At 38.2% G+C, this 27802-nt stretch overlaps 1 long non-coding RNA gene across 2 annotated transcripts in view; it reads right to left on the reverse strand.

Moving 5' to 3' along the window:
• The window catches only part of LOC137468617 (uncharacterized), a 154671-nt gene extending 141181 nt beyond the window's left edge, over positions 1-13490 (reverse strand). For both annotated transcript variants that reach the window (XR_010996062.1, XR_010996061.1), the window contains exon 1: positions 13374-13490. This is a non-coding gene — a long non-coding RNA (uncharacterized lncRNA). The remainder of the gene's footprint in view (positions 1-13373) is intronic.
• Between the last annotated feature and the right edge of the window lie 14312 nt (positions 13491-27802).

Below are 27802 nucleotides of genomic sequence, written 5' to 3' on the forward strand. Positions count from 1 at the left end.
TATGTTTAATACGCTTTGGAAGCTCCCTCATCCTAGGAAAACCAAAGAACTATGAAGACAATAGAAAACGTAGTCTTGACAGTTTATATCAAGTCAGGTTACCTCAAAATACCAGTTTCTACTAGAATTAGTATTGCTACAGAATATGTAAGGAACAACGTTTAGCTTTCCAAACACGTAAGAGCTTAGTTGCAAGGAAAAGTATTTTAATGTTGACAGACATTTTCTATTGTCAGAATAATTACCAACTTTGACATACCGTTTATTAATACTAAAAAAACCCCAACCGATTTTTAAACTCTTCCCTTTCTGAGGTATAGTGATCCAAACTTGAATAAACAAACTTGACAAGTTTACTCTTGGTTCAAAAGAACACAAAAATCTTAAATGATATTGTTATCATCGGAAGCCTCAGAAACAGAAAAATACAGTGTTTTTCAGTTCTCTGCAAAACAGTTCATAAGCTCAGCTGCTTTAGGTATAGCCTTTCTTTGATCCAGAATTTAAAGTTGAGATGCCCCCTGTACATCTACAAACTTTTTTTCACTGTCAATTTCTTTGTGGAATATTTTGTGTCTAAACCAAGCTCATCAAAAGTAAACTCTGCTTAACACCAGATCTTCTCAAAAATGTGGTCTTAAAAGTCTGTGTTTATTTCATCATAGGCTTGAAGTTCTCTAAGGAAAATAAACCAAAAAAGGTGTTCTGCAAGATGGAGTTCATCATCTGAGAGGGAGGAGGTGTCTGAACACACACTTTAAAGACTTCTAAACACAACTTCTCCCCCTTACCTCTAAAATGCTCACAAATATGCAACACTAAAAATAATCAGTCACTTTGAGGTACAAAGTCGGAGAAAGTTAGGATTTTATGGTTCAAACTACAGTAAAAATCTTTGTCATGGCATTTGCTTTATTTTTAAATTTTAAGTAAATCTTGAAACCACTTCTCTGAAAAAAAAAATAAAATCAAAGCATTTCTCATTTTCTGCTTCTTAAAGAAAACTCTCAGAAGGTAAAATAAAGACATTTAGTGCACAGAGTTGTTAAAATAGGCATCAAACCACTACTGTATATCTCAAAATTTACCAATCTTGGCACAGGCATTGTGGAGGAATAAAATAATGTCATTAGAGCACCTACAGAGCAGACAAAAGGATTTTAACATCTGGGTTTTAACTGTTCTACCATGGGAGGAAAGAAACTTTCCCCCTTGGTTTAAATTCACTCAGAATTAGTTCTACCTGCAAATTTTAATTATTTCTGGAGGTATAAAGTTCTAGTGTTTGAGTTTAATATACATTTTTAAATGTTAACACCTAATTTGTCAACTCTGCCACCTTTTATCTCCAGCTCAAAGAGCTCCAATCCCTATTCTGTTTATTACCAATGCCAGGTGAAGCCTTCTTAATGGAATGGATCTGTACAGCTTTAAGAGTGAGAATTTTTGTTGCCAGTGAAATGAAGAAGTCCAAAATAATCTCAAGATTTCACAGAGCTGTTAGGTAGCAATGATACTGATTGTTTAGAATAACCTGTGGCCCAGTTTCCCAAAGCTATCTGATTTTCACTCAGTTTAAAGATGTGGAGTTTTTCAAATTACTTTCAGCATATCAGGAAAAACCTCCTGATTTTACGGGAATCATTACCTCCTTTTTTTAACATGTCAATCTCTCTTCTTTGAAGGAAATAAAAGAAGAAAACTGTGGCTTTAAAAACACAAACACACAAACACAAATACTTTGAGGTTAAATATTGTCCAATTCTAGCAGCATCCTGTTTGTTACCTGTGACTCACAAAGCCCTAATGAGTCACAATCTTAAGGACACTTCTGGTGCAACTTCCACCCTGCCCAGAAAACAGAATTCTATAAATAATCCAGTCACAAGCAGCCAGATGCTTTTCTCCAGATGAAAGGGAGTAAAGCATACTCAAGAACTTAGATGAGGACAGTTTATCTACTACTATTTACCAGCCTCCACAAAGGCTTTAAGATTTTTCCAAGCTTTCATTCTAATACCAACTGTTCTCTTGTTTTCTGTCTTCACTGGGATTTAAGATCTCTCCTTTTTCTCCACACAGGGCTCTTTATTGGAAGCTTTTTATTAAGGCTCAGTGATTTCTTACTTCTTAAAATTGTAACTAAAATTATACACTTGAGGGAAGCTTAAGGATCAATTATATAATATACATGAGAAAACATAAAAATAGCATTTCAAACCTAATGATCCTTTTGGCTCCCTTCCAGCTCAGGATGTTCAATGACTCTAAATTTCAAACTAGCCAGTGGCTTTAGCAAATGCTGTAACAATTTACAAACTTTCAAAATTATCCTGAGCACCATGAACTTTTCCATTTTTAAATGAACCACAGTTCTTTTTTATTATGTTTCTCTGCTTTTGTGAAGTAGGCTCAAAATTCATAACAACAAATTTATAAAGCAGTGTATTACAGCAAAATGAGACCCCTCAATCACATAGTTCTTATATTTTTAAAGTGTGACTCTCCCACACAGAAATCAGGTCCTTTCCATATTTATGTTATAAACTGTCACACTTTTGGCAAAGAATTGGTTCTCACACACAACAAATACTGAAAGAAATGGAAAAACAGTTTCTTGCAATTCTTAGGGTACCAGCTAACATTAAGTCTATGTGATTTCAACTGTGATAAAAGCTACAACAAGAACTTCAATATCAGCCCAGCAAAACAAAGAAAAATTAAACTATCAGACAGAGCCAGTGTAAATGTTGTAAATAGAATTCTGGGACAAAAATTCAAAACAAAAAAAAAATCGTATGTGTTAAATAATTTAATTTTTATGGGGAGAAAAAAAGAAAAGAGATGCATTAAATTCTAATAATATACTGCAGTTTCCAGCTTGCCCATTTTATTGACCTAGATGAAAGGTGAATATTTGAGACTACTAAACCTCTGTTTTGATGAGGCTAATTAATTATTAGTATAGTCACTATCTTTGGTGAACTGCTTTTCTAGAAAGCTCACATTGAGAGTTTGTGCAGCAAAAGCTGCCAGAAATAAAGAAGACAAGGACAAAATGTTTCAGTCTCTTTTTTTTCAAATGCTCAATGAATGAATGACATGCGTTTCTTCTGCCTTAAATAGTAAGGAAGTGTTTTTTCTAGATTGCTCCTAAATACTCTGGATTCCCCTTAAAACATTTTATGGACTGTTTTTCATAATCTGATATTTGTAAATTCAAGATGAAAAATAAGATGCATACAGTGGTACCCTAAGAAAAATATCAGAACAATGCCCCAAAGTACCTGTGAAGAGTGTAGACCTTTTTCATGAACGTTTAATACTTTATTGGCTCAAGCATTGTGTGATTTTGCATATTTTAATTCCTTTTTAAAAATCCAGCAGCTCTCTTTCAGTCAATACAAAAGGCATTTAGTATCTGCATTTGTCAGGAATATTTGTAGCCCCGACCCCAGTCCTAAGTTGCCTTCCAAATTCAGTGTTCAAGAGTTTTCATTTTCTTGGATTCTTTCATTATTGTCACCCATTATGAGTGAGAAATAAGCCTTATTTGACTAAGAATAGAACTTCTTCACCTTGCTGAGAACAGCACCATCATTTTTGTTTAAATGAGTACAAGGATAAGAATTCTTTTACACTAATAACTGTGGTTTTTTTCCTGTGCAATGTCACAGCTCACCAGAGGAGAGTTCCACAAAATCTCAAGTGCTTCCTCTTAGCAACTGAATTTGGATGAATTATGCAGTTCTCAAAAAAAAGAAGGGGAGAAGAGGAGGAGAAAAAAAAATCAACAGAACTTTTAAGGAAGGCATCACTTTCCATGATGTGCTAATTGAATAATGAATTATTAAATATTTACAATGTACCTTTGCTCTTCACTGGAAATTGTACCATGAACATTTTTCTTCTATTTATAGGAGAAATCCTCTGAAAGTTCTAAAAGTGAAAGCTGCTTCGGGTATTCATTTGCAAGAATCAATACAAACAAAGATTTTGAGCTGTATTAAAAATATTACTTCCATCGTAATCATTCTTAGAAATACCAAGAGGGAATCATCACCCAACAGTGATGGTCCTAGACAAAAGAAAATACAGAAGACTTTTTCTAACCAATTCTCAGGCAGTGTCCTGGGTTTTAAATATGTGATAAAGTTCTGAGGGCATGCCAGCCACACTAAACACCAGATTTTTTGCCTTCTCAATGACTGGTCCAAACTAAAAGTCCATAGCCCTCCTCAAAACTAGACTCCAGTATCTGAACTCCAGTCACTGGAACTGCAGAACTCAATTGTCTCAAAATAGAAAAAGAAAGGTAATATTTTGAAATCTAGAGGATGAACATATCAGAACTGCCTTTATTTAGCCTGTGGAAGATACTGGTGCTTAATATGCTTGGTTTTAACCACTGTAAGAGCATCAGGGGCTTTTGCTTTAGATTTTTGTTGGCTTTCCCTCAGCAACATTTAGGCTGGAAAAGACCTCCAAGAGCATGGAGTCCAACCTCTGAGCAACCCCTACCAAAGCACTGAGTGCCACATCCAGTCATTTCTGGGGTGGGGACTGCACCACCTCCCTGAACAGCCCATTCCCATGGTTAACAACCCTCTCCATGAAGAAATTCCTCCATATGCCCAACCTGAAAACATAACCTTTTATTGAGTCAAACAGGAATACATTTAATAAGCCTGGCTTCCTTTTTAAAGTTCAAACACTTGGAAAACATGTCCATTATGTTTTTAATGGATAAAATTTAAGTTTTTACTCATCTGGGGAAAGCTGCTGGGGTTTTGTCTCTCAGCACTTGTGGGATTCCCAGTGCTGCAGCCATTCCCCTTGGTTTCCCAAAGCCACAGTGGCTCCAGGCTGCCCATCCCCAGCCCCACAAAGCCCTGGCAGTGCCAGCTGTCCCTGCCATGGAGCTCTGACACAGCTCTTGGAAAGGAGGCTGATGAGCCCAGCATTTCCAGACACTTGGTTAAGCACAAGACATCACAGGCGGCACTGTGGGATTTTCCTGGAGCTGGAACCAAATTTTAAATGTTTCCAGTTATGGAGTCGTGGGGGGTTTTTTTCGTCTCATTCACCTCCTGGTTTCACTCAGAGTTTTACTACTAAATTCAGTGGACCCACCCACTTTAATCTAAGGGTCTTATGATATTAATAATGATGAGCATTTTTTACTATCAGGGATTCTGCCTTGACAGGGGAGTTGGCTCAGATGATCTCCAAAGACCCCTTCCAACCCCAACAGTTCTGTGATTCTGTGGGATCAGTGAAATTTAACTTGGTTTAAATGTAATTAGAATCACACATCAGAATTATACATACTGATGAACTGGATGATACAGAAGTTCACATCAATCACCAAACTGAAACCACAACTGTTTTTTTACTTGCACCACCCACATGGATACCCAAACCCTGGAATTCTGAAGTGTATTACACAAGAAAGAAGACTGGCACAAGGACCTTACTGAGGCTAAAAAAACAAACTCCAAAATAATGAAGTTCAAATCTACATTAAACCTATGTGGTCAATAAATCATAATGTGAATTGCTCATCACTGAGAGCAAACTAATACACAAAAAATTCAAAATACACACCATGTATTCTAACTTCCTAGATGTAATAGCTGTATTTTGTTTGCTGCTCTGAGTTATACTTGGAGTATAAATTTGACAGAGTTAAATTTGTTATACTTGGATCCCAAACTCAGTATGACTTTCATCTTTTTAGAAGAATAAGAAACAAAACAAAGCAAAATATTACGTAATATTTCAAGAAAGTACTGGGAAATTTCAAGGTTTCTGAAGTTTTCTTGCTGAAAGACACTGTCCAGTAATTAATGCTGGCAGAATTTCTCATAAATGCCAAAATATAATTATATTAAGAATTGAAAATGTTACCTCAGAACTCAGCAAGGCTTAGAAACTTTTCCAAGTGAACTCCCCTTAGCTGCTGTAAAGCAAAGTGTGTTTTTAATTCATGACCACCATCACTACTACAAATAAAGGAAGTGATTTGGTTTGGGGTTTTGTTGTTTAAATGTATTTTTTTTTAATAAATGTGCTAGTTTTAACACAACAAAATTGGTGATTTTTTTTTCCTGGGAAACAGAATCCTTTGGTCAACTTGAATTCAAGTATCTCCAAATATATTTTCAAAAAACAAGAACACTGCATTGCTAGTATTTAAAGAAAACAGTTAATTTAGATTTTTAAAATATGTATCCTTTGAGCCTTAAAAACTAAACCAGTAAGAGATTAAAAACAAACCTGAGGCAGGCTCTGGAGAAGAAATACTAGGATGAGATGTGTACAAAATGAAAACAGTGAATAATGCAAATAGTCTGGGTTTTCATTGTTCTTCCATCAAACTGATAAACCTGTTCACAAGGCAGGATTTTGGCAGTCATGGCATTGCTTTCTCTAGATTTCACCATATTGATGGCAGTGTGCATTTGGCTATAGAAAACTTGGAAAAGGTTTCCATATTTTGCACACAGGATGATTAATTTCCTGAACTTGATTATTTTTCTGTCTACTGCAGTATCTCCTTCATTTAACTCAATTTCACAATCCAAGATCTAAAATGGACCAAGAAGGAATAAATGTGGATGTTCCACATTAAAAATTGCAGCAATAGCACACACTGCCAGTTCACTTAGAGCTGCCAGCTGTGTCATGAAGGTTAGAAGCTGAGCTGGAAAAGATAATTTTACTGCTTTCAGACTTAGCTTGCTACCTGAACATTTAGATGGGCTCAAACTGCTTGATTTGTAGTTGTGGGTTCATTTTGTGAGGGCCAGACTCAACCACTGCATCCCACACCTCTCCAGAGCAGTATCTGCCAGGTTTGCTGAGCTGCAGACTGAGGAGGAAATTCAGTGCATGCTCAGCCCCATTCTGAAGGGTGTGCTACCTTTTGTTACACCTATCCTTTCACTTAAAAAAAAAAAACCCAAAAGAACTTTTTGCTGCTTTGCCTGCCACAGCAGAACGGAATAAATGACACCAGGATGGAATTAGCTGGAGCCCCAGAGGTTGATTTCCCTACTGATGTCACTTTGAATTTGAATTTTGAATTTGAAATTTGAATTTCTCCAAATATTGCTGACTGAGGTGGCAGCAGGGGTGGCAGGTGGGACACCCTGAGCCAGAGCAGGCAGAGAGGAACAGAATGTTTTGGGTTTGGCTCAAGGACCCAGATGTACTGGAAACAAACCCTCCTCCTGACTGACAGTCATTGAAATGATATTTCAACACTTTTGCTTTCACTCTGGATCCAAACCATGAGATGCAGATGTGAATAAACAGGATTTGGTTTTCTTCGGTTTTTTTTGCAGCTAAGCTGAGGCAGTTATTTCTTTATTTTTCTCCTTTTTTTTTTTTCTGTTGTGTTAGAACATTATGAAAAAGCTAGAGCTTTATGAAAAAGGCCTTTGCAGCCTCACATCCTCAGATCCTAGGAAGCCTCTCCTGCAGATCACAGGTTGTGAATATCCTTTTAAGCCCATTTTTTTTTTTTTTTTTAAATCTTTTTCCAGATGAAGCAAAGCAAGGCGGATGCAGAGGAATATGCTAAAAATATGTCACATGCAGTTATTGACCCAAGAGTATGGTGAAACTCATCATAGACAATTAGAGCAAAACTTGTTTAAAATCTTAACACCACCATTAAGAGCCACACATTTTTAATTTATTTTGGCTTTGATAGCAGCTTCAGCCACAGATGTTATGCTGCTAATGAATGCCTGAGAATGATGCTGTTTAACACTGTGGTGTTGGAATACTCTCCTCAACATGTAATGATACAGATGGAGTCAACTTTATTTCATCCCACAGCTCGTTGCCATCACATTAATGCTATTTTTCCAAAGAAATATCTTTCAGAGTAAATATTCCTCACATGCAGCAAATGAATCATCACTGACTGCTAACTTACATATATACACAGAATTAAATTGAACTTTTCCAGGATTTGTTTAGTTAAAAAAAACCCAATATAATCAAAACTGCTCAATTAATTTCTTTCTTGCTGTTTTAGCTGGCTAATTAGAAATGCATTTCACAGCCAACTCTGACTTTTTATCTTTTCAGAGCTGCATGCTCTCTTAAGTGCTTCCTCCATCAGTTGTGACATGTGAGTAGGCTTCTGAAGGATAGTCTCAAAAATTTTTACTGTTTACATCAATTATTCTGCCCTTAGGCATTTAAGCCCAACCAACTCTTCTTTTATCTTTCCACAATGGCAAACCCAGAGCCTCTGTGCAAAATATCAAATGCAAAGGAATGTGGTGAAGGTGTTCAGAACAAGGAGTATAAAATACAATTGATACAACTTGTCCAGGAAAGTTCTATGTACTTGAAATTAGATTCCTTACAAGTTCTATTACTTACTACATAAATTACACTGCCACCCATCAGTTCTAGGATGTCTTGCCACTTGGTCCCATACTGTGATTCAGTCTGAATTTTACTGGACATTGCACATTTTGCTCATACACTCAAAAAAAAAAAAAATCCACCCAACATGGAAATCGATTGCCACAACATATCCTCACACACACTAAGACACACGTCTAAAACATCTGCTCTTTCAGTTTTAGTCCTGACCTATTTTCACAGCTGGTACCAGAAGTGATGCCTTCACATTTCATATCCTCTGTCCTGACAATAACGCATGAATGAAGAGGGATTACCTACTGCCTAGCAAAGCACACGTCATGGCTGGGATTAGATAAGGGCTGCAGAGCTGTTCCTGCCAGATAAGAGGATGGAACATTCAGTTCCTCACTAGTGCTGCCCTGGGATGAGCTTAAATCATGTCCAGTCCTACAATGAATTGCATTCAACCTGCCCTGGCTCCAGAGGGGACCCAGCAATGCTGCATCTGCCCCAAAATGAAATATTGGATGATGTCATGGCTGTGTGCAGCCTGCAGGATGTTTCACACCCATGCTGTGTCCAAGCTAAATACAGAGGAATTGTGTACAAATGGATCAGCTCACAGGGCCCAGAATGAGTGTGTACAAACTGTTCCAAATACTTTTGTATAAAAGAAAAATTCTCCTCACATACTAGCACATGCTGGGTTTATTTCCATTTGAACAAAGATGGTAAGTGAAGAATGGATAAATAAACGTAGCCTGTAACACAGGAGTGTTCCTGGAGTACATAAGGGTGTACGTGAGCTTCTTATTATCCACAAAAAAGTAGGAAAAATGGGAAGAAAACAAATTCCTGTGCTACCCATCAGTTCTGGGATGTCTGTCCACATGGTTCCATGCCGTGGCTCAGAGTCTAAATTTGACTGGACATTTCAACCCCTGAACAAGTTCATCACAAGGGCTGGAGGTTGAACAAAGCCTACGAGATGGTGTAAGCCATTATCCTGCTCATAAACATTTTTCTCAGCATTTCCTCCACTTTCCTTCAGGTCTGTTTAGGGAAGATTACAACAACTTCACTCCTGAGTCTGGGTGAGAGCATAGGCACAGTACACTCCTACTGCATTGGAGACGGTGCTTATCTCCATGGGAAAAATAGAAAAATGGATAATTGTTTTCAAATCCAGTCATTTGTGCCATCTTTTCTCCAACAACTGCTCAGAAAGGCTTGGATCACGCTCCTGAGTACCAATATTACACACTCATTTTGTTCATTTTCACTGCACTAGTCAATGAATAAATTGGGAAATAAAACCTCCATATTTTAAAGTTCTCCTGTTAGCTTTACCCCCCAAATTTTAACTCAGCATAAGTTCTACTCCACCCTCCAACCATTCTGGATCCCCAGTTCTTATTGAGACCCTCTCTTTAAATTATTGTAAAAACGGTACTGGAAGCATTGCTTGTTGCAGAACACCAGTAATTGGCCAAGGTGTTCTAAAAGTAATGATAACTTCAGTGTGAATTAGGCAATCTGCCACCAGCTGGTTGTCTTTCAGCATGTAATACAACTCTTACAGCACACAACATTTCCAGGATGCTTCGAACATTTTACATTCTGTACTTTTTTGCCACATGACAGAGAACAATATCATTTTGAGATTTAGCATCAATTCATCTTCTTGTGGACGAGACTTGAAAGTCTTTTGGCTTTGGGCTGACATATTTACAGTCCTGTTTCCTTTAATTATTTCTTTCAGTGCCTTCCTAAATATTATTTTAAGACTACAGATTATATTTACCGGGTCATCTGATACCCACAGCAATCCCATAAATATTTTAAAAGAAAATTTGTGCTAAGCCTGAAACAGAACACCAGATATGAGCACTCTTAAATATTTCCCTAAATCCCATTCCAGTTCCTGCATGCTATACTTATATTTTGCTGAAGTATACATTCATCTCAGCAAAAAAAGGAGACAAAAGCAGCAGATGTTCTTGCAAGACTTTCCATATTTTGTTGCAGCTGCCACAAGAAGCTTCTGATAGAACAACTGATGCTACAGCCTCCACAGGAAAGGATCTGCAGTTATACAGAAATAGCTTGCAGAAGGATATATTAAAAAAGCCCCTCTATGTCCTACCAGAAGGACACCCAATCACACATTTAGGAGGCTGTGTTTAGTTAAAGGTAGAGGCCAAGTTTTTAAATAATTCGTTCCTTTCTACTTTGCCAGTGATCTCAGTTTAGCTACAAAACTGTCTGCCAGAGTTGCAGAAAGCTGGGTCCTAAACAGGAGTTGGAAACCAGAACTGTTCACAATTCAGATATCTGAGGAGGTGATGAGAGACAAACACACACAAGCCAGTAAAGGATGCTGAACATTCTTCTTCAGTGATTCTTAACTTTGGAGGAGCTGGCATGGTTTTCAACCAGCAGATTGATACACAATATTCTGCACAGTTTTTAACAACATCCTAATTTACAAACTGCCAAGGACTGGGTGAGAGACTCCAGTGTTTCCTGACGTGATTTCTAAATCTGTCCTTGATTCCATTTTGTTTGCGAGATAACATTTTGAGAAGCTCACGTTCTCTGCTGAAGGGGTTTCTGCACATCCAAGTGTGAAAATATGCTCTAATGACAGCTCCTTATGTTGTGTTAGAGCATTCCACACCAACAGGATGCTCATTTAAAAATGGGTGGGAGATGCTGCTGCACACGTGAGTTACATAAGAATTACATCAGCCTTACAGGGTGTTTTGCATGCCACAGACAGAACAAAAGGAGCAAAAAACCCCATGAACTTTGAGAAGTTTTGCTTGGTTTTAAGTTGACTAAATGGTTCCAGATAAAAAACTTTCTGGAGGGAACAGCTCTAATATTGCCCACAGAATTAGTGCCCTGTATCCTCTCTTCACAAATAACTTTACAATCTTCAACTCCATCATGTGGAAATTAAGACAGGAAGGACAAAGTTCCTCATTCTGTGCTTGAATTTCTCACCCATTCCTAAGCTCACAGCAGAAAATATCCATTTCTGTGCAGTTCTTAAAGAAATTCCTCTCAGGGACAGCTGGAACAGTGCCCAGAGGCTGGTGACAAGCCCTGCCAAAACTCCAGGACTCTTACAGAGGTATTTTCTGATATTTCAAGGCTGACAGTGTTCAATGGAACTGTAATTTTTACAGTACTGCTTTTAAGCCTACAGCACATGAAGCACACAGAAACCATGTAATGTATGAATTCATAAATTCATTTCTTGGAACTAGATGGATTCTGTGAGTTATTTTTGCAAACAAAAGTGACAGGAACTCTAAATACAGTCAGTAACTGGAAGGACAAGTAGCTGTAGACAGTTCCTATGTTTGAAATGCTATCCCCCAGAGAAGCTTATAGGATTTTTTTCATTGATTTCCCTACTACCAATTCTTGCCTTTTCTGTGAAATATGAAGTTATTTCTGCCCCAAGCTCTCTGAACATGTTTGGAAACACCTAAAGCTTGAACTGCAATGTTATATCTGTCCTGGGGAAACATGGCTATAGCAGTAAAAACTGGGCAGACTCAATTCAATCACCCAATACTAGAATTTGGTAAAAAGATTAAGAAATACATCTTGCCACTTCTGTATGCTGGGTTACTACTCATATCAGAACTAGTGAAAAGAATATCTGTGCCATGCTGCTCTTCTTTTCCTCTTAAATAAATAATGTCAATTTTTGCCGTTACAGGAAAAATTATTTGAGTGTTCTGTGTGTACAACACCCTCAGTCAGTAAATATGAGTTTTTAAATGAATATATATGGTGTGGGGCATTCTAACATTGCTCCACACTTCACAAGTAGCTTCTGACCTACACTGAAGGAGCCTTTGGAGGAGAATTTTGAAAACCTCAGTACAATTTGACCTTAAAAACACTGTTTTTGTTTAAAAAGAAAAATAACCATTTAAATCTATGGCTGAATGAAAATGATATCACTGCAAAAAGGGCTGTTGCTTGTTGTTATCAAAAGGAGATCAAGTACAGTATCCATTAAGCACAGGAAATAAACAGAAACTACTTCAAGAGTAAATAAAACACAGGCAAAGATTTCTGTGGCTGCCAGCCCAGTTCAAGCCAAATATTTTTACAACTGACCTCACACTTCTTGGTCATGGATGATTCAGGGACGCCACACTAAATATACAAATGTGCAGAGTAGTATAGTCTAACCGAATAATACAATTAAATAAAATAGTTATTATATGAACAGGAAACACAAGGAAGATCTAAATATTTTCTGCTTCAAAATGAGAAGGGTCAAAAGGATCAGTGTCTTGCACAGCTATGCAACATTAACTGATTGCAAGCATAAGGAAAGAGCTTGTCAAGATTTCACTACAATTAAACCAATTTTTTTTTTTTTTTTCCTTTTTGGAGCCAAACTTGAAATTGCTGTATTTTAATGCTATTGCTGAGATCTAGAACCTGTGGACTGTACCAAAGAACTAATCAAAAGACAGAGAGGAACAATGAGGGATATGAAAATCTCTAGACTTTTCCATTTTAAAAAGGAGGGTAAACCACTTTCCTCTGTTTGAAAATAAAACACAGATTTGCTACCACACAAAGGAAACTTCAATGCTCAAATGTTACCTTAATTGAAATGTTACTTTAAAAACATTAGGATTAAATGGAAGAACATTCCCTGTCTTTTCAGGCACCATTCAGAAGAAGCCATGGGGATCTATTTGGCCAGAGAACCTGCAGGATCTGAAGCCATAACTGAACATGGAGGGTGCTTGTCCTCAGACCTTGTGATCCCACAAAATGGCCAAATTCCACACAACTATTCAGTACAAACGCAATCTAGAACCACCACTAACACAGAAAAGAAAGATGAAACAATATTTTAAAGAATTTTAGGCCTCTGAAGAGACATTCCCCAACCTGAAAGCAGAATCCTCCAAAAGACCAAACCAGAGACATCTTATAACTGCCCATGGCAGCTTCAGGTGCTTTTCAAAGACTGCACACCAGGAACAAATTGGCAGTGATTTGCCACAGGTGCAGCCCATCTCCTCACAGCTGTGCCAAACAGCCCTCACTGTCCCTAGAGCAAGGGGAAAAGTTAAAAAGTGTTTTATGTTTAAACCACCATATACAATATCTGAAAGGCTTTTTTTTTTCTTCTCTCACCTACCACTATGTAAGCAAAGTAAACTGCCAGAGCACCAGAATTAAATTATTTAAATCGGGACAAGAGCAAGAATAATGAGTTCTGGTGCATATGATTTGTTCTCCAATATAAGAAATATGCTTTTGTTAGGGTCATGATGATAGGAAGATTGAGTTTTTCATTTCAAGTGAGGGCCCACTCTGAGCAGGGAGCCTGCTTGATTCCTTGAGCATGGATTTAAATTCTTCACTTCTTTCAGAATTCATATTTCTGTTCTTAATTCATGCTTGAAGATTTGCCGCCTTGGGCAAAAAATCTGAGCTGGAAAAGATTCTTGATAATAAAGACAATGTAAAACTTATATTTCACTGAACACTTAGCATTTTGTCCCATTTGGAATATCAGTTTTCATGCTATTTCCAGCCAGTGCACATTTTTGCTTGAAATAAACTGTTTAGCCACATGTGCATGCCAGTTTAAACAGTGCTGCTTGGAGAACATTATTTTCACCTATATTGGACAAAAAGTATCATAGGAAGTTGTCTCCCCCTGGAAATTGAAACCAGTTGAAAATAAATTAGCTGGGATACAGCCAGGCCTGGAAAATGTAAACCAAAAATCTACTCAGCAGAGAGGTGCACATCTTAAGTGCTTCAATGGAGTTATCTTTTAAGAAGATGGAATTCTTTTTAGTGTCCACATCCCATGAAAATAGCTGGATATTGCAGGATTCATGTCATACCTCTGCATGCTCCCATAGATGCAACAGGATCCTGAAAGCATCTGATTTTAATGAGATAAAATATTTCCTATTAATGCATCTCGTACAGTCTGCAGCCACAACCAGTGTCCCACTACAACATATTTTGTGTATTGAGAAGATAAATGGGAATTCTGGCCTCATGGTTTGCAGGCTGCATACACAGACAGTGAGGAAAAGGTGTTTATCTCCATCCTTACTTTGTGCATTGACTGCAGAGGGTACTGGATAAAATTCTAGATGATTGCCTAACAACACCCAGAAAAAAGTCAGTAATTCAGGATATGTCTCCTGACTTCTAGGAGTATCTACATATTGCACATTCCAAAGAGATTTCCAAACAGCAGCAGCCATAAAAATCCCTGCAGAGTCTTAAGATCAGGTTGTAGAGAAAACACAGCCAACTTTAGAGGAATTTTACAAATTAAAAATAGCCCATAGGACGATTCCTCTGAAAGCTTGGAAAGACATGATTTTTCAGGAATGTGTCTTTTTTCAGCAATGTGGTTTTTTTCCGGAATGTGTTTCCTGAAAAAATCAAAAACATTTTCTTTATACATGATGGTGTGTACTTCACACCAAGCAACATTCTTTTCCATTTTTCATGCTTTTCAAATTTGAAGATGTGATTCAGTCACCCCAAGTGCTATGTTTTTAATACCTGTATTTATTTGATCATGCAACCTATGATAACATGCACAGTCTTCCTACTTGGAAGCAAATGCTTTCTGCTCTTTTTTAAATTTGTATTTAAATGTTTGACAGAATACTTGATTTTTCAGTTGTGCTGATAAATCAGAGGGTGTCATGAAATGGTCCCATCTCATTAATGTGGTTCCATTGTTAGAAGACACTTTAGATCCAGGTAGCCCTCTCATCCTAAATGCCAAAATTTCCCTCAGACATCCTGTGGCTGAAAAATTCCTAGGACTACATCCCTTTGGGGGGATATAAGTTACACTCTTACACTTAAAAAATTTGGGATATGTTCATCTCAGCTGTGTATTTCTTAGCTTAATTGGCTCAAAAGGTATTTCAGACTTTCACTGCTGCCATAATTTCTGCATCAACATCTTGTAAAACAATTCAGACCAGTGGGCAGTCATATCCCAGAGGAATCAGAGTGAATTAAATAAAGCTTGGCCTATTTCTCAGAATAAGTCACTGAAAACTGCTTTGAAAATTTGTAAGATAAAACTGTTAATGATATTCTGGATATCTTTACATCTCCGATCAATCACACAGACCTGTCAGCAAATTATTAACAAGTGAAATGCCAGCTGTGAGTGAGTCATTTGTGAAGCTGTGGGATTTTTTTCTTTCTTTCCTTCCTTTTTTTTTTTTATTTCCTGCCCAACATTTTATGGATTAAATTCTTGTGAGCTTAACTCTGGCAGCACACCTACATTTCAGGTGAGATTTTCTGCAGGAAGAAAAACCATGAGTCCTCCATTAACTTCTCCAGCCTGAGTCTTTCCCACAAATGCAGTACTTCATGAACTTCCAGAGAACCTCTGGGGTTCTGAAGGAAAGACTGAAATTAAAAGCTGAAATACACCAGCAAAGTGTTGTGACAAAGTTTCCATCATAAAATTCACGTCTCTGTAGCAAAAGAAATTATCAATGCCCAAATTACTTTTAATCGTATGACATTTTGAAGTGTTGTGGAAGAAACAACTGGGTCACCTATGATTTAAATTTTACTGTCTTAATTGCAACTGATTTTCTCTCAGTTTCTCAGTTTGTACCCACTAAGACTCAGCTAACTGAAGGTCTTGGCTTTACCCACCCCCAGTTTTTCTCTGTTACCACAGTAGAAACAATGAACAGATGACAAAAAAAAAAAAAAAATTCCTTTTCCCAACAGGTCACTCTCATATTGTACTCCAGAGGGCACCCATGAATGAATGGCAAATGGCCACTCGGAGAGTTGCCAAATGCCATTAATCAATGCACCAATGTGGCAACATTGAGCTTTGTGACAGGCATGATTAAATCTATTGTTTGGTAATCAACCTCATCTACAGACATTCTGTAGCTCTTACAAATCCAAGAGTTATTGTTGCTCTTTTGGAGCAGAGCACTTCCAGAATGTCTCACTTAATAATCACAAATTGCTCTTTTCTTCAGTCAAAGAGGTGAACATTCCATGATTGTTGGAGAGAACAGATTATGTCAGCTGGACCCAACAGTGTGGGCTTTGTCTCACTGAATCCTGCTGTACCCCAAGCAGCCCTCCCAAAGCTCCGTGCAGTCTCCACATTGGAAGTTGCTCCCTGGGAGCAGTGGATAATAATGTCATTCATCCAGTGCCTGATTGCCATTGAATCACTGGAATGACTTCCGCTGGTTATTGTTCCTCTGATTTACAACCTAGTACCATAAAGTACCCCAAAACCCCCAAACCTATCTCATCAGTATGCAATAGTTAGAGGATGACTTCATCCCTGACTTTATCTTCTGTATTAAGACAAATTATCCATTTGATGAAGGAAGGAGTGAATCATTTTGGCGGTTTCAGAATGTGCACACTCAAAAGTTTTCAGATATTTCGAATTTATACTCAGACATGATCTGGGGACAAAGCTATCATTTATAAAGTTTCAGATTGCAAAGCTGAAGCCTATAAAATTTACACTTTTAAAGACTAAAAAGGTAACTCCCAAAGAAAATGGATCAACTTATGGAGTCTCCCACACTGAAGATATTCCAGAACCCTCTGGACACAATCCTCTGCCCTGTATTCTGGGATGACCCTGCCTGATCAGTGCTTGGATCAGGTGAACAACTGTGGGCTCTTCCCAACTGACCCATTCTAGGATTCTGGGATTCTCTCTCTGCCTGAGATAAACCAGGGCTTCCAGATCACAGATTCATAGACAGAATGGCTTAGGTTGGAAGAGACCTTAAAACCCTTTTTATTCCACCCCTGCCATGGCAGGGACACCTTCCACTAGCCCAGATTGCTCCAAGCCCCATCCAACCTGGCCTTGGACACTCCCAGGGATCCAGGGGCAGCCACAGCTTCTCTGGGCACCCTGTGCCAGGGCCTCCCCACCCTCACAGTGATGAATTTCTTCCTAATATAAAATCTAAATTTCTGTCAGTGGGAAGCCATTTCACTCCAGGCCCTTGTAAAGTGTCTCTCTCCATCTTTCTTGTAGTTCCCTTCAGGTCCGGGAAGGCCACCATCAGGTCACCCTGAAGTTCCTGCTCTCCAGGCTGAACAATCCCAGTTCTCTCAGCTTTTCCTCACAGGAGATGTGCTCCAAGAGCAGGACAAGCAGCAAATCCCTGCCCTATGGAGCAGCAGAGAAGAGGCAGAAGGGCATGAAATGCCCATGAAAAAAAGCACACAGTGCTGGTAGACACTCCATCAGTGTCTAATGCAGACAGAATTAGAGCCAAGCTTTCTGAAGCAGACTCTTATTAGTGAAGCAAACAGAAAATAGGGGCTGGTTTGTGCTTTGAGCACAACACCAGCTGCAAGGAGGGATTGAAAAAGACAGAACTCAGCTTCTGAAATTAGACAGAAAAAGAGGTAGAGGGGTCATGAACTTTTTGTATCTAATTATCCTGATATGTTTTTCTTTACTAAGAATAGAATAGGTTGGCTTAGTTAAACATCCCCAGTGATGAACAATTCTGATTCAAATAAATGAATCAAATTACCTCTTTACGTCAGTTGTATCAGAATAACACAAAATCCAGTGGCAAAACCAATAACAGTACATGATCAAAAGAAAAGACACATTTGCTTTGAGGGGCCACACCATATTTCCTTTAGCAATCTGGTTTACTGAACCAAAATTATCAAACTTCAGCACAATTGCAGAACTGTGAGAAGGAAGCAGGTGCATCAGGAACATTAAAAACTCCTGGGTATTGTGTTATAATTAAATGGCTACAAATTCCAGTGTCATGGGAATTTAAGATTAATAATCCAGATGGATCTGCCAGGTCGAAACCTGGCAAAACAAGAATGAGTACTAACTCAGATAATTTAATTACATTTATGGTGACTTACAAGATCCATGGACTGTCCACAGGAACAGAGTATATCTGGTTTGACATCTATGTACATTTTTCTACTGATCTGTGTGTTTTTAACAATAAAATATATATGTTTGAGAAAGAGAAACACAATATGCAATAGGATAAATAGTTATAAAGGGAGTTATTTGTAATCCCTTCAGTATTACAGCCCGAGGATAATTTAGTGATGACTCAAATGGTCTCCAGTGTAAATCAGGAACCAAATGGCAGAAGAAGTGTTTTTTAAGGGCTGGAAAAGATGACATATTTGAGGAGTGCTTCAAGGCCTGAACGGTGTGAATAACGTTTAACTCGCAGCTGTTATGAAACCAGTTGGACTGGGGACACATTGAGGGCTGGAGCCACCACCCTCTTCCCTTCTGATGTAAATTCTTTAACATCTGATGGATTTCATCATAATGAGCCCCTCAAGGCCATTGTTTTGAATTAATCAAGTGAAAGCTGTGAGATATTTCTCAGTGGAGCCCAGTTGTACATTACCACCTATCTTGATGGCTTTGAGGCATTAGTGGAGTTCAAAAATTCCCATCACATTTCCATCCCAGACAGTTTGGGTCCAGACTTCTGCAAAATGTTAGAAGTAAAAGCTGTGCCTACAATCTTATTTTAAGGGCATCCAACACCTTCCATGTCATATTCTTCCAGCACAACAGGAAAAAGTAGGGCAGAAGTTCTGTTCTATTTGCTAAGTAAATATAATTCAAGATATTACACTGTGGAAACTGCAATGTCTCTAATTCCCCCAAATATATAGAGAAATAAGTGGATGTGGGCTTATGGTGGAATAGTGGGAAAGTCATACACAGAATTAAGAAGTTGTGGCTAATAAACCATAATGAAACACCCAAGTTTTTAGCTACTTTGCCTTATTGCAAATATTTAAATAATTCCCATTCTCCTTCAGTTATAACTGAAGACATTTTTTGACTGGTTTTAGGAAAAAAAACTACCTTAATTTAGTAGACATGGAAATTACTTTAGAGATTAGTGTTTTACAATCAATGGCCCTTACCTTCATACCATAACAGTCTTTTCACCATCTCCAGTTTTCAAATTGTGCAAAAGCTCCAATTGCTTCACTATTTAGAGGAAGCTCTTGGCGATGATCATGACACCACCACATATTCTCTCATTTTCACATATCCCAGGTGTTAGGACATTTTAAACATTTCTTCTCATGTAAGTAAAAACTAAGTTTTTGCTTGTTTTTTTTTTAAATCTAAGTGTTCTTTAGCTGAATAGCTTGGATTATTCCCCAGCTGTGTGAGATACTATAGAACCAGATATAAAACTCAGGGTACAAACAGCAATGTCCTCTGCTCCAGGAGCTTTCTTGTTTCTTTGTAGCCAGCTTAGCAAATAAGGAGGAGAAAATACAGGAGCCCAGCATTTATTAAAATGCATAACCTGCATTTACTTTGCTGGAAGGGGGGTTTTGAGGAAAGGGAAACCAGACTGGAAGTTCAAAAAGAAAAAGGAAGGAAACGTGAAACATACTGGGGCAATTAATTGTGGTTTTAGAGATTAATGAATTCTGAGTCTTGGAATTGGCACTCCTAATGTATGTAATCACATAATGGGTGTTAAAAAAACCAAAAAAAAAAAAAAACCACACATAGGGAAAGCTCCTGTTTAGTTATGGTTATTTTCTTAAAGAGTGTAATAATACTGATCAGAATATAGGCTCGGATTAGTTTTACTACTTCCAATTTTGTGAGATTTTTAGTACAAATCAGGAAAAAAATAAGTTTTTAAGTGTATGATGGTGATTATACTGTGATGAGCTTATGCACTATGTAATGCTAATTATTTTGTGTATTTAAATTAAAAATACTCTCAGTAGAAAGGGCAAATTTCACCTGAAAATAGAAATTAACTATTATAAATTATTATAAATATTATAACTATTATAATATATATAATATTATTATATATTATAAAAATTATTATAAATATTATAACTATTATACATTAACTATTAACTCTGTGAGATAAAGGTACTGCTTTTCCTGTCTCTGTTTTGCTGAAACATATCAGCACTCATAGTCACTGATCTTTCTTTAAATGGAATTCCTCCAGTGACTCTATGGGATCCAACATACCCTTTATTTTTTGTAATTCATCCTAAATTCAGGGTGAATATCTCAAATACTCTCAGTACTCCCCTTTTCCCCTAAATATCCTCTTTAATATTTCTAACTGTGACTCACAAGAGACACTGAAAGCTTGAGTAAGAAGTGCTGAATGAATTCCCCTTTCATTACAGGAACAAAGATAAGTACACAAGAGTACTTCCAAATATGTGAACATTAGGAAAAAAAGATTTCCCCTTTAGCAAGAAGATTTTGGGACATACAGTGAGTCAGGCTGCTTCTAGATCAGGGCCTATTCTTAGAGGAGGAAATGATCCTTAAATTAACTCTGACTTAATGAATTTTCCTTCATAATGACAAAATACACTTTATCCAGCTCTTTGCCATGATTTTCATTGCTGGGTCATGAAGAAAGGACTCACTTTTTGAGGTGCCAAGGACTTTTTTGAGCTCCATGGATAAATTGTCCTTCTTCCTATAAAAAATTTTCCAGTTTTTCTGCTGCTGTTCCAAATAAATCATGCATCTCTTCAAGTACTTTTGCTGTGGAGATTTCTTTGGTTTAAAACATTTGTTACCTAGATTCTCAGTGCTTCTCTTAAATCTTGTCCTTAGAGAAATAAAAATGTTTCATTTTTCATATTCTTTTATGGCACTCCTCACTGCCATACCCAAGATAAAAGATTTCATTCTGTTAAAGATGCTCAGCATCAGTGAACTCAGTCTAAAGATCTTTAATATATTTCTTGAAGAGCTCAGGTTCTTTTGGTAAGTTATGATTTTACAAATATACTGTTATATGTATTTAGAAATATTAATTCTACAATGAAAATGACTGAAATTCACCATCTTGGCCAGATAAAGAGGTAAACTGCAGAATAAATCACAAAAAAAACTTGATCCTGAGGCCACTGTCAATGAAAGCTGAATTAAACCATTTTGATAGAGCTCAAAGAATACAACTGAATATCTGTTTAGACTCAGAAAACCTGGCTGAGGTGTTTGAACAAAAATGCTGCAAATTTATACCAAATAAAATTTAGAATTTACATGTTGACATAATTTTTCTTCTGGGAAATCCAACTAGACCATCCAACTCATAGGGCAGATCCCATTCAGCACAAAAACTGTAGAGAAAAAGAATGATTTAGACAGAGGGCCTGAGAGATCACATTCAAAATCACAATAGTAAGATTTAGGAACAACAGCCCCCTTATTTCAGGGGGAAAACACTGCCAGAAACTTCAGTGCAAAGAAATGCCTTAAAATGAGATATTTATGAGTTTTCTATACACATTCTGATGTTTCATTCAGCACAATTAAAAGACTTTTCACGTGGTTTTGGAAAAAAAGATGGGGTCTGAGGTTTTGTAGAATTGCTGGTATCAGTTTGTTGTCCAAAATGTTAAATCAGTGAAGTTGTGTTAAAGATGATTCACATCTTCAGAGAAAACACTGAATGGGCCAAAGTCATGCTTGGTGCAACTCCAATGTATTTAATGGAGTTACATGAGGGATTGATTTTTGTTAATCTTGGATCAAACTGTTCAGTTACATTAAATTTTAGCTTAAAAAATAATAAACTGAGAAGGATCACATGAGGGTTTGGAGACTTGGGGCCCACAGGCCTCATTCCTCACAGACACCATGAGCTCATCTGCCGGGCTGTTCACAGATATTCAACAAATTGACTTCCACCTCCTCCCTTGGAAATGGGGCGGCAGTGGGACTCTCCTCTGTTTGTTCCTGTTTTCTCAGGGATGAGCAACTGGAGGGACTGGTCCCCACTGTGGGGAGGTGATCCAAAATAAACCTGGCTCTTTTGGGAAGGCAGCACAGTTATTGCAGGAAGTGGTGGAGCAGGACATGCAGATTTCTGAGTGCTCTGGGCTGTGCTGGGTGCCCATCAGCTGCTTGCACAGTGTCAAATGGAAACAAACCTTTGCTCTGATGGCAACAGATGAGAAACTTCAGCTGTTCACCACAGCAAACACTTTGAAAGTGGGCCATGAGAAATAATTTACTTTTTAGCCCTAAGGAAGACACATTGCACTTTATAGAAAATAAAGCTTTTCCTCCTGCAGCCACACTCCCAGGAATCCACCCAGTAGGATCAATCACTTCTTAGATGGTTCTCCCCAGGCTGTATGACAAAACACCTTGAAGATGCTCTACAGCCCTGATCAACACTGGCTACTTGAGGTCCAAAATCTCAACCCAAACGGGGCTGGAACCCAAAGAACCCAGTGCAGGGAAACTTCTTTCTAACTCCTTCTAACTTCTTTCTAACTGGAAATACCTCTCTGTTCAGAAATGGGAAGATTTGAAGCTGACATAATTTTTTGGTTCCCCTCCTCAGCCTCCACCTAAGGATAGCAGATGTTCAAATGATGTGCTTCGATAATAAAAGCTGTAAAGTTGCATACTTTTTGTTTTCTCTTCAAACTAGACACTGAGAGGATAAGTTTAAATGATTGCTTTTATATATTTGCTGTAAAAAAGGAGATAATGAGGGTGTTTTGTACAGCAAACCACGCTGCAGCCTTTCATGTACACTTTGATCAGCTCGTGGCAGGACAAACCCAAAACATTTGCAGCAGCCCTGGCATTTCAGGGTTTCTTTGGGTTGCTTCCCTCACTTAAGTGAAGCGGGGATTTTTTTAATCTTTGGTTTTGTTTTTTTTTTTTCTCACCATTCACAAGCCCACCCAGGCAGTGTGTAATTCATCCACACAGGAAATATTCCATTGTGTGGGCCAGGGTACTTGGAAATGATTCCCTTGTACCTGAGTTCAAAGCTTCTGGCATAGATCTATGGTACACTCTAGTCTGCAGAGTAGACTAGACTCAGACTTCTGTGTTCCATGCAAATCAGCTGCTAGAGCAAGGCTTATTGAAGTTCAGTGGCTTCAAACTATCCTGGATTTGAAAGTTCATCTGGGATTTATAAAAAGGAAACAGAGAATACATTTTCTAGGGGCGAAACCCTGCAGGAAAAGGCTGCACTTCATACAACTGCTAGCCCAGAAGACAGAGTTTATTCTACCCCTAGGCTGTAAAGTGATTTGACGTCCAGTATCTTAACTCACCCCACAATGATGTGTATATAAGATTACACCACTTTCCCAGCAATCTTCTTCCTGGTTTATTCAGTGCTACAGAGTGTGGTGGTTCAGCACAGGTGGAGGAAATATGATAAACACCACCTTCAGTGCTGGTCTGCTGTCTTCCTCTTAGTGCGTGCAGTGAAGGCATCTGAGAGAAATCCACATTATGCCTGGATACAAATAGGAAATTATTTTCTCATTGTGTGGAAATACTGGAGATTACTCTCTGTCTCTCCTATCACCTGATACATTTTGCATCATGTTCAGAAAAAAGATCCCTTGGAAGTGAAATGTAACAGAAAGGTAAGAACAGAAAAGGGTAAAAATCTGCATCCCTCAGTGACCCAAAACTTGTAATATTACAATTCTCCAAGAAGCAGCAAAGGCAAGACTCTCAACCCACAATTTCCCTCTGTTTCAGCGTTTTTCTGAATCACTAAACATATTATTGTTTGGACAGCACCCTCAGGCACAGGGTGGGATTTTTGGGATGTCCTGTGCAGGGCCAGGAGCTGGATGAACCTTGTGGGTCCCTTCCAAGTCAGGATGTTCTGCAGTTCTGTGTATTCAGATATAATATTTCAAACCCAATATATTAAGGAAAAGTCTACAGTCTTTGGCAGGCTCTGCACCAAAGCATCATCTGTAGCAAAGGTGCTTAGCTCTTATTAATTTCCTGATCTAGCCAGTTTATAGACCTACCTTCAGCAGCCTGAGCTGATGTACCCCACACAAGAGCTCTAAATACCTCCTTTCATCCATTTGGGGTGATTCAGAGCATTTTTTTAGTAACTCCAAAAAATGTCAGAAGAAAACCACTGGCAAAACAAGGTGCAGACTTTGCAGGATTGAATCATTCCAACCCTTTTATCTGGATCATTGAAATTCCATGAGTTCACACTAGAGATAAACACTAGAAGATTAGAATAAGCAAGTGGTGCAGAATTGCAGAGGACAAACATGCAGCATCCTTTATCCCTGTTCCAAATTTCCAGCATTATTTTGCAAGGCAGTTTCAAAGGAGCCGAGGTCAAGCTGAAATCAATTGCCCAGAGAAGCTGTGGCTGCCCCTGGATCCCTGGGAGTGTCCAAGGCCAGGTTGGATGGGGCTTGGAGCAATCTGGGCTAGTGGAAGGTGTCCCTGTCTGTGGCAGTGGTGGCACTGGATGAGCTTTAAGGTCCTTCCCAAACAAAGCCATTCTGTGATAATTCTGTGATTCTCTGAATGTGTCAGAAAACTTGAATGCAAAAATATGGATCAAATAACATGCTTGATGAGCAGAGGGCCGTTGGATCTGCCAATTCCAAAATTACTTGTTTTACTGTGGGAGAAGAAAAAGCACATATTTTCTACTGTTTCTTGAAAAGAAACCTACATATGAGGATCAGTAACCTAGCTAACTAAAGTTTTCAAAACAGCTGACCAGCATGTTCTAGAAACACATTCAGAAACCAAAATTGCTCTGACTAACAGGAAGTTCTTCATTAGAAATCACCCTCAATACAGTGAGAAATGTTTGTTACCAGCTGAGCCATGTAGTTCTGGAAGGAAAACACAGTGGGAAAATATCTCATATTGACAGCTCCAGGTGCACAAGATGTCAACCGCCAGAAGAATTTTCAATAGTCTGCTTCCTAAATCATTGCTTCTGCATCAGAATTCTGTATCCTGAGTTTGGAAGGTTACCATCTCTTTTGCTTCCCAGGTCTCTTTGTTTCCCCTCCTTGTTGTCACTGTGTAAATAATGTGAAACTTTTGACCTACTACTTTTGTCTGGTAGATTTGAACTTGTGCCTGTTTACTCACAGTGATTGTTTAGATACAACCAGGTAGAAAGGAGCAGCAGAAGTCAGAGGAGAGAAGATGAAGAGCTAAAAGACAAAACCCATCAATATTCCTTTTTCAAAGATTTTCTCTCAGGAATGAGGCTGGGTCAGGGCGATTTTTATTAAGTTTCTGCCTCATCAGGCAACCTCTTTTTTATGCTTTTGATAAGTGAATATAAACTCTGGGATTTTGCCAAGTGATCTGTAAAAAGGGAATCCTAATATTGATGGCCACTATTTCCTGTTAAAACATAAATAAAACAGCAGAAATATAGACCTAGTATTCAGGTCATAAGTCTCACACCAAAAGCTGAAAACACAATCCCTCCATGAGGAAAAGGAAAGTTTGGGCAGAAGGGAAGCACTTTCCCAAGGTCAGAAAGGCAGGAACAGTGAGATGCAGGGTTTGAGCTGGGTCACCATTCCCCAGCCTGAGGATTTGGTGGGGCAGGGTGGAGGCTGCACATTTGCACAACACAGCTGACAGTGGTAAAAGGGAAAGAAGGACTCAGGACCTCACCTCCAGGAGCTGGCATTGCAAAGTTTCCCCATAATGGATTCCTTGAATGGTTTGAAGCCCCACAGAAAGGATCTAGACTACTCAAATCTAAAGAAATAGTCAGAAACACTCTTACTCTCAGATGCTATTCCATGAAAGTGTTTCATCAGTTCAGAGTTTGAACCAAATGAAAAAATCCATTTGGCTAAACTTGCCAAATATTATCAAGGGATTATAAACATCCTACTTCAAAATTACAAGTCCAGCAGCTAGTTGGTAATTATAAATTTAAGCTTTTGTGCTGGTTTTGAAAAATATAATGTGGATAAATATGTCCTCCCAAAATTTGGTGTGGGTAGGAAACAGAAAGAGAGCATCACGAAAGCTTTTGCTGTCAGTTATCACAGAGAGTGAGAATTTTCCTTTGTTCCATAGTAGCTGGTAAAGTAAATATGGATCTCATGTATGAAAACTTAACAGTCTGATGGGAAAGTAAAGCTATTCCTTATGTTTGGAAAAGACAAGTGGGTACTAAAAACCAAAATGAAGAACACCTTGTATGGACCTCATTTTCCATCCAAAATATGTGAACACTGGCAAGAGTAAACAAAAAAAACAAAACAAAACAAAACAGTTCATTTTGATGTAACCATTTTATTCCTCTAATAAGCTCAATTACTTCTATTTTATCTATTACAGACTAAAGACATCTGAATTTACTGTAAGAAATCCACCTCAATATTTCCTTTCTGCATTCAGTTCCTCCTTTGGTTCATTTCTGATGACAAGCAGACTGATGGGAAGGAGAGAAACAAACAAAATAGTCTTTAAAACAGCCTGTTCTGATTATGGGTGTGCTTGTGACTAAGGCACTTGACTGAAACTCAATTTCTGGTTCAGATTTTGGCTCTTGCTTGGAACTGCACAGGTCACAGAATTTATCTCAGTTTCTTGAACTGAAAAATGGGGGTAGTTTTAATTTTATGGTGAGTTTGTCAGGACAGCTTCACTTATAGTTAAAGGTATCACACATATCTGGATGAAAAGCAGCATCCCATGTCTCATCACCATGTGGAATGAGACCATAGTGGAATGTGCTTACTATCAGCAATGTTTATGTTCAGTTTTTAAGGAATTGTTCTCAAATTCCTGAAAGCCTTGTGCTGATTATGGACATCCCATCTTTTATGGAAACTGAAGCAAACTGTTTGTTTTATGGCTTTTAATCAGACAGCAGGCAGCAACAACATATGGATATAAGCTAAAGAATCAGAATTCTTCTGGCAAATATCTGAAATAACCCTGCATTGAGGAAAGAGACCCATTTGTAACCAGATGGCAAAGAAAAACAGGAGAAAGACATCCTGTAATGAGTATTACCTCAGCAAAACCACCCTTATCTTCAGCAGAGAGCCAGCTGTGTTACATATAACTGCAGGAGATCTCAGGGCTGAGCTCCAGCTCAGGGATTATTGATGTTGGCCTGGGATAGGAAATACACTGCTAATAAGTGAAAGCTTCTGTGCTCTTCACTGATCTCTTCATTCTTTTGAAAGCCAATGGTTTGTAGGCATTGTCAGCCACTCAGGACCACTTCATGTGCTGCACAAAAGAGATTGAAGGGCTCTCACTGTGCTCTCAGAAACAAACCTAATTTCAGAGAAATTAAAATCCAGGGATAGAAAACAGTCAGGAGATTAATCAGGTCTAAATTAATGGCCCTCCAGTGGATGTTATGAATGGGTAGGGAAAACACCATGGTACTTTGCAGGAGTTTTATAGGCACAGTTCCCATGAGGGTCAGATTCTGCTGCCTAAAAAAGGTGTCCTGGCACCTCATCACTTAAGCACAGTAGGTTTGATACTGGCCAAAAATCTCATCATTTCTCTTCTAATTTTATGTGT

The sequence above is a fragment of the Anomalospiza imberbis genome, chromosome 2, assembly GCF_031753505.1.
Source record: "Anomalospiza imberbis isolate Cuckoo-Finch-1a 21T00152 chromosome 2, ASM3175350v1, whole genome shotgun sequence".
In the NCBI taxonomy this organism is placed as follows: Eukaryota; Metazoa; Chordata; class Aves; order Passeriformes; family Viduidae; genus Anomalospiza; species Anomalospiza imberbis.